The following is a 21,748-nucleotide window of genomic DNA, read 5'->3' on the forward strand; positions in this document are numbered from 1 at the left end:
TCTGGTGTGTGTGTGTGCATGTGTCTCTTTGTGTGTATGTGTGTGTCTGGTGTACGTGTGTGTACGTGTGTGTCTGTGTGGGTATGTTTGTGTGTGGTAGGCATGTTTGTGTACATGTTTGTGTGTGTCATGTGCATGTGCATGTGCATGTGTGTACGTGTGTGTCTGCTGTATGTGTGTATGTGTGTCTTGTGTGTGTGTCTGTGTGTACATGTGTGCATGTGTATCTGTGTGTGTCTGGTGTGAATGTGTGTGTGTCCAGTGTGCATGTGTACATGTGTGTCTATATCTGGTGGTACATATGTGTGCCTGTGTGTACGTGTGTGTGCATGTGTGTGTGTCTGTGTCTGTGTGTCTGCTATACGTGAGTGTGTGTACATGTGTCTGCATGCGTGTGTGTCTGGTGTATGTGTGTGTCTGGTATATATGTGTGTGTCTGATGTATGTGTGTGTGTGCATGTGTGTGTCTGGTGTGTCTGTGTGTGTCTGCTGTGTGTGTGTGTACATGTGTGCATGTGTGTGTCTGGTGTACATGTGCATGTGTCTGGTATGTGTGTGTGTCTGGTGTATGTGTGCGTGTGTGTCTGGTGTGTCTGTGTATGTCTGCTGCACATATGTGTGTACATGTGTGCATGTGTATGTCTGGTGTGTGTGTCTGGTGTGTGTGTGTCTGTGTGTGTGTCTGGTGTGTGTGTGTCTTCTGTACATGAGTGTACGTGTTTGCATTGTGTGTCTGGTGTGTGTGTCTGCCATACGTGTGAGTGTGTTGCATGTCTGGTGTGTATGTGTCTGGTGTATACGTCTATGTGTGTGTGTCTGGTGTGTGTGTCTTGTATGTGTGTGTGTCTGGTGTGTGTGTCTTGTATGTGTGTGTGTCTGGTGTACGTGTCTGTGTGTGTGTCTGGTGTCTGTGTGTGTGTGTGCGCCTGGTGTATGTGTGTCTGGTGTCTGTGTGTCTGTGTGTGTGTCTGGTGTACGTGTGTCTGGTGTCTGTGTGTCTGTGTGTGTGTCTGGTGTCTGTGTGTGTGTCTGGTGTACATGTGTGTGCGTATATACATGTTTGTGTCCATGAGGAAATACGGGATAGGAGTAGCAGACAGTGAAATGGTGGAAAAATCAACTGATCTCCACTTAAGACCCTGAGCTTTCACTTTGGTAAATTCACTTAAGGTCTTTCAATGAAGAGATTGTTCTAGATTACTTCAGAGTTCTTTATAACCATCCCATTGAATCTCAGAAGGTTTTGATTGTAAGATGCTTCATTTTTTAAGGTAACACTAAGAGGGAAAAATGCTGTCAAACTATTTTGTGTCTTTACTTGTGAGAGGTATTCTGGTTTCAGAGATATCAAAATGTGAAATAAGGTGTCTTAGCATTACTGCAATGCAATGTCTAGTATTTTATTATTTGATTTACACATATATGTGTATGTCTGTGCATACGCATATGCAATGTCATAATCAATTAGTAAGAGAGAGGGGCCTAGAAAGATAGATAGATACAGAGAGATGGATGGATGGATGGATAGATATACAGATACACGGATATAGATGATAGATACACAGAGAGATGGATGGATGCATAAATAAACAGATAGATTGATATCTATATTTACAGAGAGAGATGGATGGACGGATGGATGGATAGATAGATATACAGATACACTGATAGATAGATAATAGATGGACGAATGACTGGATGGATGGATTGATGGTTGGATGGAGGGATGGATGGATAGATGGATGGATGGATGGATGGATAGATGGATGGATGGATAGATAGATAGATATATAGATACACTGATAGATAATAGATGGATGGATGAGTAGATGGATGGATTAATGGATGGATGGATGGATGTACACATACACAGATAATAGATGGATGGATAAGTGGATGGATGGACGGATGCATGGATGGGATGGATGGATGGAATGGATGCATGGAAAGATAGATGGTTGGATAGGGAGGATTCCTGTGGCACTTCTGGTGCCAACCTCATTAATTTCCAGCAGAAGGTCTGTGTAAGGACTGAAATCTGGTCTTTCCAAATATCCTTTCATCAGCTAGAGACTCCAATCTGACCCATTCATGCTTCTCTAACCCATTAGTCATTGATATTTTTAATGCTGTTGTCTTATATGCAGGCTAAACAAGTACTAAACTGTGTGAGTCATTGCAGGGCAACCTGTCTGTGACATTAGACAACTGTTAGGGAGCCGATTTATTACAGACAGAGCACTGTGTCCAGGTCTGGGGAGGCCAGGTCATGGAGAACCTGGAGTGGTCCCTGAAGAGCGTGGACTCCAGTGTTTTCAAAACAGAAAGACTGTGCAGATCCTGGCTGTCCAACATTATTCCAGGCTTAGCTCAGCATGGCCTCTCATAGGAGCTTTCTCTGATGCCCTCTTTCTTAAATTCATCTCTTCCTTCTCTGTATTCTGGATCATTTTCTTTGACTTTTGTTATATATTTCAATATTTACTACATACACCTTGCCTGATAGCAGAGATGGAAAAGCACTGCTGGCATCATGGACTTCACCTGACCCTCTTCACTTTCCCCTAGAGTTCAGCCTGGTGGTCTGCACACAGCGAGACCCAGGTGAAACAGCTGAACTTAAATACCTGATAAAACAAAGCATAAAATAGTCTTTAACTTCTGATGGCTTAAAATTAAATTATGCAAGGAAAGGGGACACAGGAAAACCTTTAAATAAGGCAATATTTGATAACACTCTGAGCGGCCCGAGCAGCCTCCACTCTGGGATTTAGGAATAGGGAAAGATGGTGCCAGATGGAAAGTCGTGCAAGGATTTGTGGATAGGGTGCATTTTCAGTGCAGTGACTACATGTGGAGATCTTGAGGGTATTTTATTCTCTTTGCCATTAGTAATCACTTTGTACTAGAGCTCCTTATAAATGAGAATAGTTGATCAAACCATTCCCTGAACATGTTGGATAACCACCTTCGCCAATTGACAGTTGTGATGTGGCTTTGCTCCACACTTTTGGTAGCAGGGAATGAGCCAGAGAAGGAACTGGGATCTTGAAGGGAATTACAGGGACAGCCCTCAGACCCTCCCAGAGTAGCCCCATAGCAGTGCAGCCAGCTTTGCTGCCTGAGGGCCCTGCGCACCCTGACGCTCAGGTCAGACTCATGGTTACTCACTGTCCTAGAAATGGGCCTCTGGGCCTGGTGCCTTGTCTGCCAAGTGGGTTCCAGCGGTTCCCACACATAGAGAATGGGGAGAGAATGTTAATTTCAAGGGACGAGCTTGGAGTTATAGCTGTAAAGCAACAGTGGCTTATTTTCAAACAACCCAAAATTTATATGGTAAAAACTCAGTTGTCCGGAGCTCTAGAGAATGAATCCGGACATAGCAGAGACAGAGTTTAGTCCTTTACTCATCGTTAAAAACCCTGAGCATACTAGATGGACATGTTTCTGCTGAGTGTAGAAACCAGAGGACCAACCAGCCCCTTACCCTGGCATTCACCGTAGCAGGAAGCTCGGCCATGGCTTTGAGGGATCCTCTGAGAGTACAGTGTGGAAACATAATTGGTGCAAGCCTGTGACCTACCCTGTGCTTTGGGGACTGCTCCTTCACGATGCAAACCAGAGCCCGACAGCCACACCAGCCACCACTGGGAGCTGTGGTTTTCCTCCTCCATGCTTTCACTGTGCTCTTCTCGGCTTGTTGGAACCATGGCTGTCACCAAGCCACCGGTCCGCTTTCTTTCCACTGTGTCCCCCACCTGCTTGAACCACTCCGTCAGCATACAGCTGCTAGAAAGATCTTCCACACTGAAGCCATACAATGTCACACTCTTTCTTCAGAACGTCATCTCTGAAATGACAGGTATGCACCGTAGTTTGGTGTGCAGAATTCCAAACTGTGCAGAGCCCGTGCCACCCTGGGTTTCTGCACTTCACCCGCGTCTCCGGGTGAGCTGTGTCTCCTCTCAGGGGACTCCGTGTGGCGCTCCCTCCTCTGCCACGCTCCTCAGACACCCGCAGGCCACCCTGTACATCACACTCACACGTGCCCACGTCGCTCAGTCCACGACGGGCGTCGCGAAGGCAGAGCTGGTGTCCTTTTTCCCTCCCCTCAATCCACATTTTTTTATCGAGTCCCTAATTGTGCCAAGCACCGTTGTGGGTACTGGCACCAGAGAGGTGACTTGGAAGACAGGAGTGGCAGTGCCCCCAAGCGTGTCCTTCCCTTCCCTTCCCAGGCCCTTCCCAGGGCGCTCCAGCCCGTGAAACAGGAGTGAAAGGCAAGGGTGCTCACTCCCGGCTGAGGAAGCGAAGCCCAGCAAGCCTTCTCCGTTCTCTCTCTTCTCTCCAGGGGAATGTGGAGACCTGGGTCTCAGGTGGTGCCGCCCAAAGTGGCAGAGCCCGTGTCAGCGGTGGGACAGGGCCCTGCCCACCCACCCCGGGAGCACAGCCTGGAGAGGAATGTACGCTTGCCAAGGGAAGCCCGGCGTGTTCCTCCCGTCTGATGGCAACAGCTGCGCGTCCTTCTGTCTTCCACTCTAGTGGGGAAGGTGAGAGTCAGACCACGCCTGAGAAAGCAAATAAAGGAAGGAGAAAGAGTCAAGGAGGTGCCACACGGAGAATTAAGTCAGGTGACTTGGCAGAAAGCAAGCGCAGCCCATGTTTGATGGCGCGGCCTGGGCAGCCCTGCTGAAGACTCAGACTTCATGGTGAGCTCTGAGATGAGAAGGAAGCCCCCCGGCCAGCCAGGGGCAGGGACATTCGTCAGAGAACCACGAAAGCGCAGGCTGAAGGGGAAGCAAGCCTGGGGAGCTGGAACCTGAATAAGACCTGCGGGGCCACATGGAGGCGAGGGGAAGTCAGAAGGGAGTGAGAGTGGAGCCCCGCGGGGCCTGTAAGTCCCTGTCAGGACTCCGGACTTTGTGCTGTTCTCCGTCCCCCGCAGGCCCAGTAGAGTGCATGACCCCTGTGCCGGGCCCGCTTTATTTGGGCTCCACAGCTGCCTTTACTCCCAGTTACTGCTTGATCCAGGTTGTGCTCTGGATCGGTGAGATTGTCGGCAAGCTCCAGGCAGCCAAGGGGGTCCTGTGCCCGGGAGAGAATGCCTTGCCTGGTGGAAGGTGGCTGAGAGGATCAGGTGAATGCTAAGTGGATGAGCATTGGGCAAATCAGGGTTTATGCGCGGGTAGCCACACAGTCCGTCTGCTGCAGCCACGTCCTTGAGGAAACCCGTCAAATCAGGAGCAGCAGCTCTCCAGGCCCCTTCATTCTGGGACAGTCGGCAGAGATCTAGCAGAACCAGATACCCAGCTCCAGGAGGGAGACCTGACCCTTGCACGTGGGCTCCTGGGCTGCATAATTCGGAACTTGTGGTCCCTCTCTTGTGTCATCAGGGATGGGGATCCCACAGCAGTGTAGCAATAAGGAGCTGTGGTTCTGGCCCTCTTCTTTCAGCTCGGCTTGTGGGTGGAGCGGCCCTGGGGCTCCCTGGTGTGAGGGTGGCTCCGGGCTGCGCCTACAGACAGGTTTTCTGGGTCCTCATAGGAGGACAGCAGGCAGGGCACCGACCCGGTCCGGTATGAGCTCACTCTCAGCTTTCAGTTAGATCGCAGCTCCTGGATTTAGCTGTACACCCAAACCACGTACAATAAAGTGATGGAAAAGGATTCAAAAAGTGTACTGGGTGCGTGCATGGAGGGAAGAGGAGACCACAGGGTTAACCTCAGGCTTGGAGGCAGCACAGCGAGAATCACTCAAGGACAGAGAGGATAATTATAGATTATAAAGGGCACCATTCACATCAGAGATATGTAATTGCTATAAACGTTTAAGTATTAAGTTATGCTGTCTTTAAATAGATAAATTAATGTTGGCAATTTAAGAGACGTACAGAAACTAAATGTGGTAGGACACTCAATATTTAGTACTTCTGCCTGTCTTGACAGATCATTTAAGCAAATTTTAAACAAAGGTATAGAGGGAATGAACAAAGAAATTAGGATAATTTAATATAAAAATGAATACCTTAGAGAAAATATAACTTTTTTCCCCCCACACAATGTTTCTGTCGCTCAGGCTGGAGTGCAGTGGTGTGATCACAGTTCCTGCAACTTTTATCTCCTGGGCTCATGTAATCCTCTGACCTGAGCTGCTGGAGTAGCTGGGACTACAGGCATATGCCATATATCTGGATAATTTTTTTTTTTTTTTTGAGATGGAGTCTTGCTCTGTCCCCCAGGCTGGAATGCAGTGGCACGATCTCGGCTCACTACAAACTCCGCCTCCCAGGTTCACACCATTCTCCTACCTCAGCCTCCTGAGTAGCTGGGACTACAGGCGCCCGCCACCGCGCCTGGCTAGTTTTTTGTATTTTTAGTAGAGACGGGGTTTCACTGTGGTCTCGATCTTCTGACCTTGTGATCCGCCTATACAGACAAGGTGTCACTGTGTTTCTCAGGCTGGTTTCAAATTCCTGGGCTCAAGCAATCCACCTACTTCGGCCTCCTGAAGTGGTGGGATTACAGATGGGGCCACTGCATCCAGGCTACTACTGTTTTTTAATGTCCATTGAAAATTGGCTAAAATGCACCATGTATTATGCTATAAATTACATCTCAAGTTGGCAAACGCAGAATGTGTATGGGTTATATTCTATAGTCACAACATACAGACACAAGAAGAGAAAAGAAGAAGAATAAAGGTAGGAAGGAAGGGAGGAGAAATAAAATAAGCTGTTCACACTAAACAATGTTAACCTTTGAAATTAAAATATAGACTTCTTTACAATCCTGAAATTAAAATAAAACATAAATGAATCAAAATTTCAATTAAAGTTGCCATTACACTGGGCATGGTGGCTCACGCCTATAATCCCAGCACTTTGGGAAGCCTAGGTGGGCAGATCACCTGAGATCAGGAGTTTGAGACCAGCCTGACCAATATGATGAAACCCTGTCTCCACTAAAAATACAAAAATTAGCTGTGTGTGGTGGTGGTAGGCGCCTGTAATCCCAGCTACTTGGGAGGTTGAGAAAGGAGAATTGCTTGAACCTGGGAGGCGGAGTTTGCAGTGAGCTGAGATTGTGCCATTGCACTCCAGCCTGGGCAACAAGAGCAAAACTTTGTCTCAAAATAAATAAATAAATAAATAAAAATAAAGTTGCCATTACAGACTCCACTTGTGTTATAAAGACATCAAAAACCCTGCTATGGTGGATTGCGTGGGTGCGACACTGCCCCGTCCACAGTGGACTCTGCTTTCCCTCCCCGTGGGTTGGGGCTGGCTCTGTGCACTTGTCTCCTGTTTCCCTGCAATGTGCCAGCACCACCGCCCCGTCCCGGGTGGACTCCGCTTTCCCTCCCCGTGGGTTGGGGCTGGCTCTGTGCTGCTCTGACGGACAGATGTGGTGGAAGTGTCGCTGTGTGGTTTCTAGGTCTGGGACTTCAGAGGTCTGCAACTTCGGCTTTTGCAACTTGGAAGGCTCACTGGCGGGATTCTCTCGTCAGGAAGCCTCCTGAGCTAGCATGTGGAGCGTCGACCTCAGCAGAGCACCACGCGTGGGTGAAGCCGTCTGGGAGCTTCGAGCTGTCATCAACTCCAACCTCAGACGAGACCTCAGCCAACACCGCATGGAGCGGAGGAACCGCGAGCAAGTGCAGCCTGAAATCTGATCGTGGAAAAGGATGCATGTGTACACCGGTTGCAGATCAGAACCTGAAACTGTGCTGACCTGCCCTAGCACAGATGCCCGTCAGGCACAGCTGCAACCGGGGCTGAGTTTGCAGTCATCTGCCACCCACCGACATCCGTCTGGTTTTTGCAGGGGCCAAACTGATGACTTAAATGAGAATAGGATGGGGGCAATTCCCTGCATTCTTGAAGTCTTGAAGGATGTTGTTGGCCTCTGCCATCCCCGCCCTGGGGTCCCCGGGGTCATGCTGCTGTTTTTGACTCACTCTCTTGGCAGGAGTGACAGCAATTTCATAAGCTTCTACTTGGCTCTTATGCACAGACCAAATCACCAACGTGTGGGGTTTTCTGACTACCACATTCATGTGTCCAATTACATATTCAAGGACTGGAGAGTTGATCTCTAAGTAGGGCTGTGGATCCAGGGGATCCAGTGTGAGCTGAAACCAGGCCTGACTCCATTGGCTCTCCGGTCCCCATAGGTTCTCCTCTCACATTGAGCCATGATAGTACTTTGAGAACCTGGCATCCAGGTTGGATCAGACCCTGCATCTAACATTCTCCAAATGTTTGTGCACTCGCCTTTTCCCAGTCTGTGGTTACCAGGGTGAATGACTCCAGGTTCCTTTAAGGAAATTCCTGAAGAATTCTTACCATATCTGCCATGTACTGCTTCACGATGGTGACACATCCTGAGAAACGCGTGGTTAGGTGATGCCGCCATTGTGTGAACACCGTAGAGTGTAGTAACACACCTGGATGCTGTAGCCTACTACACACCTAGGCTGGATGGTATGGCCTGTTGCTCCTGGGCCACAAACCTGCACAGCCTGTATCTGCACTGCACACTGTAGGCTATTGCAACACAAAACGGTAAGTGTAAGTGTATCTAAACATATCTAAACAGAGAAAAGGTGTGCTAAAAATACATATGATAATCTCATGAGCCCACCATGGTACATGCCATCTACCACTGCCCAGCACGCCCCTGTGCGGCACATGACATCCATGTGGTGCCATAGTGCTTCCTACCCTTTCTTCTGCAGACCCTGCCTCTGTGTCTGTGCGTGGATTCTGGGTCTACAAAACTGGGCAGTAATATAACGTCGTATTGGGATGCCTGCCCCATTCTTTCTGATCTATTTTGTCATTTGTTTCTTTTGATTTGATAGAGGAAAGCATACCCATGCTGGCCGCCCACCTGTTGTGCTCCAGGAACACCGTGTTTTACTGACCAACTCCACAGTTTGGGGAGGGCCCTCTGGGCTGGTGACCCTTGATGATGCCCCATCCAATGACGGCACCCACCCTGCTGATGGGGAAATGCTGCCCACCCCAGCCTCTCCCCATTCCCAGTTCTGCCATGGCGTCTCCCACTGTCATCCCTGCCTACAAGGAGAGTCACTTGTGATGGTTAACTGTATGTAACTTGGCTAGGCCATGGGGTGCCCAGACGTTGGGTCAAACATTGTCCTGGGTGTGTCTGAGGGTGTTCGGGACGAGGTTAACATTTGAATGGGGAACTGGGGAAAGCAGATGCCTTCCTGAATGTGGTGGGCCATATCCGATCCCTTGAAGGTGTGAATAGAACGAAAGGCCGACCCTTCCACGAGTAAGGGGGAGCTCCTCCCACCTGACTGCTTGATCTGGGACACGGGTTGTTTTCCAGCCTTCAGACCCAAAGTGAAAAATGAGCTCTTCTAGGCACTGGAGCCTCCAACTTTCAAAGTGGAGCTACACCGTCAGCTCTCTTGGGTCTCCAGCTTGCTGACTGCGATCTTAGAACTTGTCAGCCTCCATATTCTTGTGAGGCAATTCCTTAAAATAATTTCCTTCCTCTCTTTATATATGGGTTCTGTTGGTTCTACTTCTCTGGGGAACCCTGACTAACCGTGGCTGATGCTCACCCTCGACCTTCTCCGACGAGTCCCTTCCCCAGCATAGTTCTAGGTATTCTGGCCAATGGAACGTTTGTCCTCCATGTCCTTGTGCAAGACAGAGTTGACCAGTTGACTTTGTACCCTTATGATGCACAGGCATACCTTGGAATATTGCAGGTTCAGTTCCAGACCACTGCAACAGAGCAAATGTCACAAAGCAAGTCACAGGGATGTTTTTGGTTTCCCAAAGCATATAAAAGCTACATTGACTCCATACTCTTACATCTTTTTTTTTTTTTTTTTTTTTTTGAGACGGAGTCTTGCTCTGTCACCCAGGTTGGAGTGCAGTGGCGCCATCTTGGCTCCCTGCAAGCTCCGTCTCCCAGGTTCACGCCATTCTCCTGCCTCAGCCTCCCAAGTAGCTGGGACTACAGGTGCCGCTGCCACGCCTGGCTAATGTTTTTTGTATTTTTAGTAGAGACAGGGTTTCACCATGTTAGCCAGAATGGTCTCAATCTCCTGACCTCATGATCCACCCACCTCAGCATCCCAAAGTGCTGGGATTACAGGCTTGAGCCACCACACACAGCACCTCTTACATCTTTTGTGTGTGCAAGAGTGCTATGTGTTAAAAAAACCCAACACGTATAACTTACTTAAAAATACTTGAGGCCAGGTGCAGTGACTCATGCCTGTAATCCCAATATTTTGGGAGGCCAAGGCGGGTGGATCACCTGATGTCGGGAGTTCAAGACCAGCCTGACCAACATGGAGAAACCCTGTCTCTACTAAAAAATACAAAAAATAACCAGGTGTGGTGGTGCATGCCTGTAATCCCAGCTACTCGGGAGGCTAAGACAGGAGAATTGCTTGAACCAGGGAGACAGAGGTTGCGGTGAGCCAAGATTGCACCATTGCACTCCAGCCTGGGCATCAAGAATGAAACTGTCTGGAACAAACAAACAAACAAAAAAACACAAAAATTTTATTACTAAAAAATGCTAATGCCTTCAGCAAATTGTGATCTTGTTGCTGGTGGAGGGTTTTGTCTCGATGTTGATGGCTGCTGACTGATCAGGGTGGTGGTTGCTGAAGGTTGGGATGGCTGTGGCAATTTCGTAAAATGAGACAACAATGAGGTCTGCTGTATCGATTGACTCTTCCTTCACAAAGGTTTCTCTGTAGCATGCGATTCGATTTGATAGCATTTTACCCACAGCAGAACTTTCAAAATTAGAGTTAATCTTCTCATACCCCCACTCTTCTTTATCAACTAAAATTATGTAATATTCTAAACCCTTTGTTGTCATTTCAGCAATGTTCACAGCCTCTTCACCAGGAGTAGAGCCAATCTCAGGAAACCCCTGTCTTTGCTCATCCATAAAACTCAACTCACTCTTTCCAGTTTGATCATGAGATTGTGGCAACTCAGTCCCATCTTCAGGTTCCGCTTCTAGTTCTAGTTCTCTTGCTGTTTCTACCACATTTGCAGTGACTTCCATTGGAGTTTTGAACTCCTCAAAGTCATCCATGAGAGTTGGAATCCACTTCTTCCAAACTCCTGTGAATATTATCTTCGTCTCCACTCATGAATCACAGATGTTCTTAGTGGCATCCAGAATGGAGAATCCTTTCCAGAAGGTTTTCAATTTACTTTTCCCAGGTCCATCAGAGGAATCACTATCTACGGCAAATGACCTCACGAAATGTATTTCTTAAATAAGACTTGAAAGTCAGAATTATTCCTTGACGCATGGGCTGCAGAATGAATGTTGTGTTAGCAGGCATAAAAATATTAATCTCATACATCTCCAGCAGAGACACTGGGTGACCAGATGGATTGTCAATGGAAGGTATTATTTTGAAAGGAATCTTTTTTCTGAATACCACGTCTCAACAATGGGATTAAAATATTCAGTAAATCACGCTGCAAACGGATGTGCTGTCAACCAGCTTTGTTGCTCCAGTTACAGAGCACAGGTAGTGTAGGTCTGTCATAATCCATAAGAGCCTTCAGGTTTTGGGAATGTTAAATGAGCATTGGCTCTAACGTGACATCACCAGCTGCATTAGCCCCTCACAAGAGAGTCAACCTGTCCTTTGAAGCTTTGAAGACAGGCGCTGACTTCTCCTTTCTAGCTAGGAACGTTCTAGATGGCATCGTCTTCCAATAGAAGGCTGTCTCATCTGCACTGAAAAATCTGTTATTTAGAGTAGCCTCCTTCATCAATGATCTTAGCAAGATTTCTCTGGATAACTTGCTGCAGCTTCTCCATCAGTACTTGCTACTTCACCTTGTACTGTTATGTTATGCTATTTATGCTGTTATGTTATGTTATATTATGTTATGTTATGTTATACCTCATGAATCAACCTCTGCTTACTTTAAACTTTTCTTCTGCAGCTTCCTCACCAATCTTAGCCTTGAAGGAATTGAAGAGAGTTAGGGCCTTGCTCTAATTCAAAGCCTGAATTAGGCTTTGGCATAAGGGAATGTTGTGGCTAGTTTGATATTCTGTCGGGACCATTTAATCTTTCTCCATATCAACAATAAGGTTGTTTCTCAATCTTATCAGCCGTATGTTCACTGGAGTAGCACTTTTAATTTTTTCCAAGAACTTTGTCTTTGCATTTACAACTTGACTAATTATTTGGCACAAGAGGGAAAGCTTTCAGCCTATCTTGAAGCACAATCATTTGTAGCTTTTGATTGAAAGTGAGAGACTTGTGACTTTTCCTTTCACTCGAATACTTACAGGCTACTGTAGAGTTATTAATTGGCCCAATTTAAATTTTGCTGCATCCCAGGAAATAGGAAGCCCTGAAAAGAGGGGGAGAGACAGGGGAACGGCCAGTCAGTGAAGCAGTCAGAACACACAACATTGAACAAAGTTCACCATCTTCTATGCGTATGCTTTGTGGTACCTGCAAACAATTACAGCAGTAACATCAAAGAGCCCTGATGGGTCATCATAACAGAGACAATAGTAATGAAAAAGTTAAAATACTGTGAAAATTACCAAAATGTGAAACAGAGACGTGAAGTGAGCACATGCTTTTGGTAACGTTCCACCAACAGACACTCAACTCAGACTCAGGTTTCTACAAACCTTTCATTTGTTAAAAAAAAGCAAAACAAAACAAAAAGCAGTATCTGCAAAACACAATAAAGCAAAGTGCAGGTGTGCCTGTGAATATATACTAATGTGTACACTTTCCTGAGCTTTTGTGTACACCTGTTACTTATTATTTTTTCTATGAGCCATCACTTTTTTTTTAAGTTACCAAGAGCTTAATATCATCTCCTTCAGTTATTGCCAGGGCCATCCTGTGTCTCATTAATGTCCCCATATCGGTAAGCCTTACCTTACTCACTTTATAATTAGTTTTCTTTGAACTAGCACCCCTGAATCTAATCCCGTAATACTCTCATTGCTACATCCTGCAGTTCCTTTGGGATATACTCCTTGATGTCCAGCAGAGGAGATTGGAATAAATCTTGCGGGACGAGAAAGGAAGGGAGTCACGTCTTGCGAAGTAAAGTTTTCTTCCTTGTCTTGAAGCTCCCTCTCTTGTCAGGGAGCACTGGGCCACATCTGCAGGCCCAGAAGCCTCAGGAGGACTTGAAATTATAAGTGCATGGACCAGCGCCTTCCTTCTAAGTCTTATGGGCTCTCTCCTTTCCAATCAGGGCATGCTGCTGGCCTATGACACTGGTCTTAGCACAGTATCTGAACTTCTCTGAGCTTGGCTGCACTTATTTCTGACTCCTAAGCTTATATCACAGCTTTTTCTTGAGATGAAGTGTTCATTATACGTGCTCAGGAGTCCCTTGAATCTCATGCTTCCCCTGAAGGCGGTGATTCAACACCCCATCCTCGCCTTGTCTTTCTCCAAAGCAACAGCCATCTGCTACCACAGTCATAATTTACACTTACCCCTTCCTCCCCAATGCCCAAAAGAGGCCACGCCCCCAGTGCACTGCCCTTTACTGGAATCCCATCCCAGTTCATGACCAGTGAAAGTTTTAATAATTTCACCCCAAAACCATGCTGGAGATATCACTGCCAACAGTGGCGAAGTCTCTATTCAGCTTCAAAATAATTCAATTTCAAAATAAAATTGGAAATTGCTGAATAGGAAAAGAGATACAGTAACATTGGTTTGAAAAACATGAGCTGGTTCTTGAAAGAAGGAAATAAGGGATGCTCGGGAGGAGGGAAGGAAAAAAGAAAGAAAATCGTAATGAAATAAAGAATTTAAGAACAGAAAAGATATGGAAGAAAGAATAGAAGGAAGGAAGAAATGAAGGATTAGAAAAGAATAATGAAAGAAAGAAGGAAGAACAAAGGAATGGAGAAAGAAAGGAGGAGGAAAAGTGAAAAAAAAAAAGAAAAAAAACATGGTAAATCCAGTCAGGCACAGTGACTCACCCCTGTAATCCCAGCACTTTAGAGGCCGAGGCGGGTGGATCACTTGAGGCCAGGAGTTTGAGACCAGCCTGACCAACACGGTGAAACCCCGTCTCTACTAAAAATGCAAAATTTAGCCAGGCGTGGTGGCAGGCACCTGTAATTCCAGCTACTCAGGAGTCTGAGGCAGGAGAATCGCTTAAACCCAGGAGGCAGAAGTTGCAGAGAGCCAAGATCATGCCACTGCATTCCAGTCTGGGTGAACAGAGTGAAATTCTGTCTCAAAAAATAAAAATAAAAAGTGTTAAAATATCCTGATGGTCCCTTAGAATTCTCAGTGAAAAGAAGAATGAGAAGGGCATGGGGGCTCACGCCTGTAATCCCAGTACTTTGGGAGGCCGAGGTGGGCGATCACTTGAGGTCAGGAGTTCGAGATCAGCCTGGCCAACATGGTGAAACCCCATCTCTACCAAAAATACAAAAATTAGCTGGGCCTGGTGGCATGGGCCTGTAATCCCAGCTATTCAGGAGGCTGAGGCACAAGAATCACTTGAACCCGGAAGGTGGACATTGCAATGAGCTGAGATCATGCCACTGCACTCCAGCCTGGGTGACAGAGCAAGACCCTGTCTATAAAAAAAAAAAAAAAGTAAATCCAAACAAGAATAAAAGAGCATTGCATCAACCACCTGTGTGTTCTCCAGCAAGTAATTTCACCTTTTAATTTTTTACCTAAAATATGAAGAGGAAAATAGTGCTTATAAATGAGGTTTTTATGATGATTAAATAATACTCAATATTACTTAGCACATTCAACATTGCTTAGCACATTTTGGGGTATATAATGAATACTCAAGAAATGAACTGTAAAAAGAAAGCATACATGCTAAGTCCTACAGTCAATTTTACTTTTCAATGTAAATGCAAAAAAATCTTGAGTAAAATACTAGTAAACATTAATTTAGCATTAAAATAAAAGAGTATACATAAAGCCCAAGTTATATTTCTTATAATATTGCTTTTATTTTAGGTTATGTGTTAATACAGTTCAATCTATGTCAAAATATAAATTATAAACTCAGTGAATATTGAAAACACATTGGTTTAAAAAATCTATTCCTGATTAAAATGAAAAGAAAACCCTCTGAGTAAACTAGAAATCTGATGTATGGAATAGGTCTCTCTCAAGCTATATCTAATACCACCCTTTATGGTGAGGTAGGCCCATCAGTCTCCAAGGGAATACACAGATAGCTGCTGGAGCAACTGTTGTTAACAATTATTCTTAATGTCCAAGACGAAGTGATGAAATAAGAAAACAAACTAGAGTTATGAACATTGGAAAGTAGTATGGGCTGAAATGCATCACCCCCAAATTCACATGGTGAAATCCTAAATCCATACCTCAGAACGCAACTTTATGGGGAAATAGTGTCTTTGTGAATGACCAAGTAAAAATGAGATTTTGAAAGTGGCTGTGATCCAGTAGGACGGGTGTTCTTATACAAAGGGGAAATCTGGACACAGAGACACACAGGGAGAACATCACGTGACGATAAAGGCAGAGACTGGGGTGACGCTTCTGCGAGCCAAGAGATGCCCCTGACCCGGCCACCAGCAGACGCTGGAGAGAGGCCTGGAGCAGACCCTCCCTCCCCGTCCACAGAGGGAACCAACCCTTCCAACACCTTCGCCCCAGGCTTCCCGCTTCCAAAACACCGTGGTAGAGCCATCCAGTTTATGGGACTCATTATGGCGGTCCTAAAAAGCCACACAGAAAGCAGGAGAAGCAATTATTACTTCTCATAAGTGAAACAAATATGTTTCAAAAACTCAGAATTACATCAGCTAAAAATATAAAATAAACATACAAAAATGAGAGCTTACCTATAGAATCAAAACAACTAGTTCGAAAATAGAATAGGAAAAAGATCCAATTCCCAGTAGTAAAAACAGAAAATAAAGGCGAAACATCTGGTGGTTCTTTGCTGGGGTGTGTGGCGGATGCACCATACTTGGTGTTTCGCGATGATACTGACAGCAACAAAGACCGTCTTAAAATATAATCCTGGGTGAAAGGAGTAAGAAGCCGAATAAGATCTCTGGCAAAACAGAACACGCACACACACGCACCTGCCCACAGCATTCATGTGCACACACAGGCACACACACGATGCTCTTTTTAAGAAGCACATGTAGACCAAAAGGCACACTTAGGATAGTTGCCTATTCCAGAGGATGGCAAGTGGGAATAAAGGCATTGAGTAGAAAAATAAATGAGACAGGAGGCAGGCCCCACGGGTGCCAGTGATAAGAATGTGACACAGACTCAAGGACCTGATGAATTCAACTCTTGGTTCTAGAGGTTAACACACCACCACACTTAATTTTAAACGTATGCAGTGCGGCCAGACCCTAGTCATACATATGTTTTTGATGTTGTTAAGCCTTGAGAAAGGTTTCATCTGGAATAACCAGTTTATGAAAATAAGATAGGTCCAGAGCTGAGGGTCACGATGGTGGCGGTGCCCAGCATGGCAGGGAGAATCATGCCACCTCTGCACCAGCACCGCAAGACAGTCGAGCCCCAGACCTGTGACGAGTGACCTTCCGCGGCAAAGGGGACTGGCTGTGCAGGTGTGGCGAAGGGTCCTGCCTGAGATGGAGATGATACTGGATTATCTGGATAGGTCCAGGGTAATCACAGGGGCTTTATAAGAGGGAGGTGAAAGTGTCAGAGACGGGGTGACGAAAGTGTGGGCGGAGAGAAACAGAGAGAGAGAGAGAGACAGAGAGAGAGAGGGAGAGGAGCACGTGATTTGAAGATGCTCCATAGCTAGCTTTGAAGAGGAAGAGGCCGTGAGCCGTGGAACTCAGGCCGCCTCTGGACGCTGGCCAGAGCCGAGGGCCTCTGGAAAGAATGCAGCTCGGCCTTAACCCAGCAAGTCCACATCTAAGATTTATCTGTAAGAGATTACCAAAAAATGTATTTAAAAATGTAGGTTCAAAGTTGTCTATTCATTGTTTATAATATAGCCAAAACTGGAAACAAAAGTCCAAAAATAATAAAGTTAGTGATTTTGTACTTATTTAGACTGGAATAATAGGCAGTATCCAAATATGATGATATATGTCTATATTCATTGGTATTGGCCAAAAGATCCATGATACATACTTTAGTGAATAAAAGGTTACATAATAAAGTACATACAGTAAAATGCCTTTGTGTAACATTCTAACTCACACAAAATGTCTGGGGAAATTTTCACAAACACGTTACGGTGGTTTTCTGTGGTGCTGTCATGTAATTTTGGGTGATGTTAATTCTCTTCCTCCTATTTTGTATGTGTACTTGATTCTCTTTTTTCTTCATTTGCAATGAACATGGATACTTTTCACGGTTCATGAAGACAATAAAGATATTTTTTATTTTGAAGAAAGAAAACAGCATACAAAACTGGTTAAGCAGATGAAATATATATGACAAAAGAGGAACAGCCTTTATAGATCAAGGACGTTATGAGTCACTAAAAAGAGTCAAAAGACATAAACGGACATTTTACTCACACAAAAAAATGCATAGTCAATAAAGGCCTGAAAACATCACACACACCATGAGCAATCAGATCGAACAATAAGACAATGAGTTTGCATTTTCTTCTACCGTATTGGGAAGGGAAAAAATATTTATCTTCATTGGTTCACAACTCTTGACTGTTTCTAAAAGTCAAACCCATTATCAGAAGAAAATTAAATGTCAAGACAGCTGCCTTTTCATCTTGAACATACTCAGATTAGCATTATTAATACGATTGCAGTTATTAGTCGTTAGCGTGTGCCCTACACCACGGCAGCAGCTCGCAGAGCGAGTCCCTGGGTGAGCAGCCCCGGTAACCACGTGTCTGTGGCAAGAAAAAGGTTCGGCACTCTGCCATCAAAAAGCCCAGAAGCTGGTTGGCCACTTGGACGGAATCCCACTGAGAGCTTTCTTGAGGCTCTTTTAATTTGATTAATTTCTCTAATTTATAAAGCTGGAAAGTTTTTGTGTGTGTGATTTTTCAGCACAATTGCATTATCTCATGCAGCTTTTATAGACTCAAGCCACCAATACGCATTAAAATAGCCACAATTAAAGCAAACAAAATGTCTTTGTTGGTAGGGTCTCTGCTCTTTAGCCTTTAAAACTGCTGTCTATATCCTTTATCTTTAGTGGCGGGACAGAACGTTCTGTTCATTCTAACACATCGATTCATCACAGTGGAGATGAAACTCAACTTCAAAAAGTGACCTTGCAGTTGGGAGCTGGATCCTCAGCCAGCAGGAAATGGAGACTATTATTGGAATCCTGCAGAGGCCTGACCAGGGAGTCCCCAAAACAGATTTGCCAAGAGACAGTGTGATTTCAGGGACATCTGTGACGTTCGCCTTCCCATGCTAAACGAGTTCCTCTTCTTTTTTGCTGTCTGATGTCTGAATTTCTCCAACCAAGCCTTTTTTTTGACTGAAGGCCTAACATATAAATGCTCCAAATAAGGAACACAATGACATATGCTCATGGCAAGGAAGATATGACTGCTATCAGGCATTTTCTAGAACAGAAGGACATGGGGCAACTGATGCAAGTCATTACTGCAGGAAGAAAGGGTTAAAAAAAAAAAAAAAAAAGCAACCAGAAAGGATGGAAAAGCAACACTTGGGACTTGTCCTGATCACTTGGCAGCCAATGCTGCAAAATCAGTGGGTGGTATCGATGGATAGATGGATATGTAACCAGCCACGGTCAGCATGGGCCCCTGATCCGCTTCAGCACACTCAGATTATGACGTCTATCTCTATCTTTGAAAATAAAAACTAATGTCTTGTGTATAGAGAATTTCCATGATAAGAGGCCAATAAACCCAAGCAACTAAGTAGCCAAGTTTCTCTATTTTTCTTGTGCCCTACTTGAAATAAAAGGGAAATGGCAAATATTAAAAGACAAGCAAAATATTCTATACCAGATAACTCTACATAACATCTAAATCTTCTTTTTCCAAAAATCTAGTCCCGGTCAACTAATATTTATAGTCCTAATGTGGCCCTTGTGATTTGGCAATGTTCTTAAAGTTGTGATCCTCTTCACTGGATTCTTTTATTAAGGGAAACAGACACAAACATTTTAGAAAATGTTCAAGAAGGTCTCTATCTCAAACCCCGGTCCTTCAAATTCCTTGTGGCTATGACTCAAGGGTTCAAAATATATGTAACCTTTAAAGCAAATTAATGTGTATTTTTATGTAAGGTTTGCCCTGGGATGTTAGGAAAATATAATCCAATACACCCTAAGCTTTGGAACACTATTAAGCCCAGTAGTTGTTTTGAGATTTCAAGGAGATTTGGATGTGACATTGGAAAATAGAAGGAAACAAATGTGTCCCATTTATATTTTTTAAAAAGGATAATAGTCCCATAATTTGTAAAATTACTATGAAACTCAAGTACTACTAAAACAATAAACATATAGTCATCTTCCAAGCCCTTAGGATGGAATAAGATGCTAAGCACAAACTGATAAGGTTGGAGAAGGTCAGATTGGAGACGGGAGACCCAACAGACTTAGATGTTATTCAAGGTAGGAGGGACTTCATGGGCTAGTCAAGGTGTGACTTGGAGTCCAGTCCGTGGGAAATCAAGGGGCCACTCTAGACGGCTACTACTTGAGATCTTGCAATTCCATTTCTAGGCAGCTCCAGCTGCTGGACTATCCTCACGCCCAGCCAGAACCTGTCTCGAATTTTCGCCTGCTCGTCCTCACTCTGGTCTGGGGAGTTGCTGAGACCATGTTCCTCCCCGTCATTGGAGTGCGGCCCTCTGAGTCTCCCCTCTTCGTGTTTCCCTCCAAGTTGAAACCTCGTTTCTCATTTCACTCTTCACACTTGCCAGGTGCCTGACCTCGATAAACAGCAACCTTCGCCACTCAAACCTGGTGCCCGGACCTGAAATTCATTAGCACAGAGCCACTTGTTCAGCCCAGAGAGGAGAAGGCCTGTTAGTGCCCCTTTCCCACCCCAAACCAATTCTATTACAGCTGCCTCTGGCCAAGCTTCTCCCAGCATCCACTTCTCACTGACATGTCTCTATGAAGATGCAATAAACTTTTTCTCCGATAAAGCATCAGGCTCTGAAAGAAGTGGTGCTTTCATCTATTTTATCTTTGATGAGCAAAAGGCTTCTGGTGCACACAACGATTTTCACTAAATGGAGGAGACACCTTGTGGATTGCAAAACTATTGTGCGAAGAAAGGCAAGGATTTGTTATGCCAGAGACAAGTGTAACCTGCACTCAGGTGGCTTACATTTTGTAATTTATGTGAGCATACGTTTATAGACATAGCCCCTTTCCTCTAAAAGGCGTCCTGAAATCTTGACCAAGAGTCATTGCAGAGAGAGTGAAAATACACACTGCCATCTGTGGACAGTGATCCCCGTAAGGGGCAGGTGGTGGGATGTCTAGGGAGGAAAATACCAGGGTGAGAAGCGGGGAGGGAGATACAGCGATGGCGAGGTGCTTCTTCACGTGTCCCACCTGTACTGATCTGCTCCCTGGCTGCTCACTGTCCCTCTGATGTGACATGTTGTTAGAGATGACCAAATGCTACAGTTACTTGGCAGACAACAGCAGAAAAGGGGCCGGATTCAGAATAAAAACTTTACATGGCTTATGTGAGGAAGGAAAGTCAGTAAGCTCATGGAACTCACAAATTTTAAAATGTCCCAATGAGTCTAGCAAGCAGTGCACTGTTGGGAAGACCCTGGACGGGGCCGTTGCCCCCAAGTCTGCTGGTGATGTTGAACCACTGCAATGGGACCACCGGCCAGCAGGGCAAACTCTCAGTATGGGTTTCCTGCAAAGCAAGCCCGAGGGAAGGACTTGGGTGCAGATGGGTTTTTGGAAGGCAACGTCACGAGATCCAAATGGAGGGGTGGGGATAGAGGGATGGAGAAGGGAGATGGGGGCCCCCTCCTGCAGGAAGCCCTTGGCATGTGAGAGCCATGCCAAGGAATGGTGGGGGGAGCCAGGACCTTCATTTCCTGCCACACTGATGGAGGACTGCCTGGTGTGTGGAGCCCCCTCACCTCCAGGTGCCTGTGCACCTGCTGAGGAAGAGCACTGGGCCCTGGAGAAAGCCAAGGAAGCAAAGCCGTCTGTGCGCATGCGACCGTGTGTCCCTCAGCTCTGCCAAGAGAAGGCCCGAAAGCACCCGGGCAGGCCCTCAGAAGCACCTGCTCCAGATGAGACGACAAAACCAGCGAGGTGGGTGCAGAAGGCGCCCCTCAGCTGCATGCCTCTTTCCAGGCTCTACCCTGTGATGCCAGCTGGGCCCCCTTGGCCAGCAGGGCCCCTGTGAAAAGCCGCTAGGTGGGTGCTAGTGACACCCCAGTCCAGGGGAGGAAGAGCTGTGCGCCCTCTGTCCTGCAGCCTCACCTGGGAAGTGTCTCCACTGCAGCAGGAGTCACCCCGCTTGTGTGGTGGGGTTTACTCAGCCCGGCCCCTGTGGCAGGCCCCCACTCCGTGGCCTGAGTCCAGCTCTGCCCAGATTCTCATCCTCCTCTGGATTCTCATCAACCCACACCTTTCCTTCCCGCAGAAGCCATCTCACGGTTTCCCTCCAGCCCCGTTTCATCGATTGCTTATGTCACTCAATTCCTTGTACTAATCTTCCTGTGGAAACCTGGTGCTGGTGCTTCCTCCTGACTTGGATCCCACCTGCCATGCTTGGAAAGCC

The sequence above is a fragment of the Theropithecus gelada genome, chromosome 3 (genome assembly GCF_003255815.1).
Source record: "Theropithecus gelada isolate Dixy chromosome 3, Tgel_1.0, whole genome shotgun sequence".
Classification (NCBI taxonomy): Eukaryota; Metazoa; Chordata; class Mammalia; order Primates; family Cercopithecidae; genus Theropithecus; species Theropithecus gelada.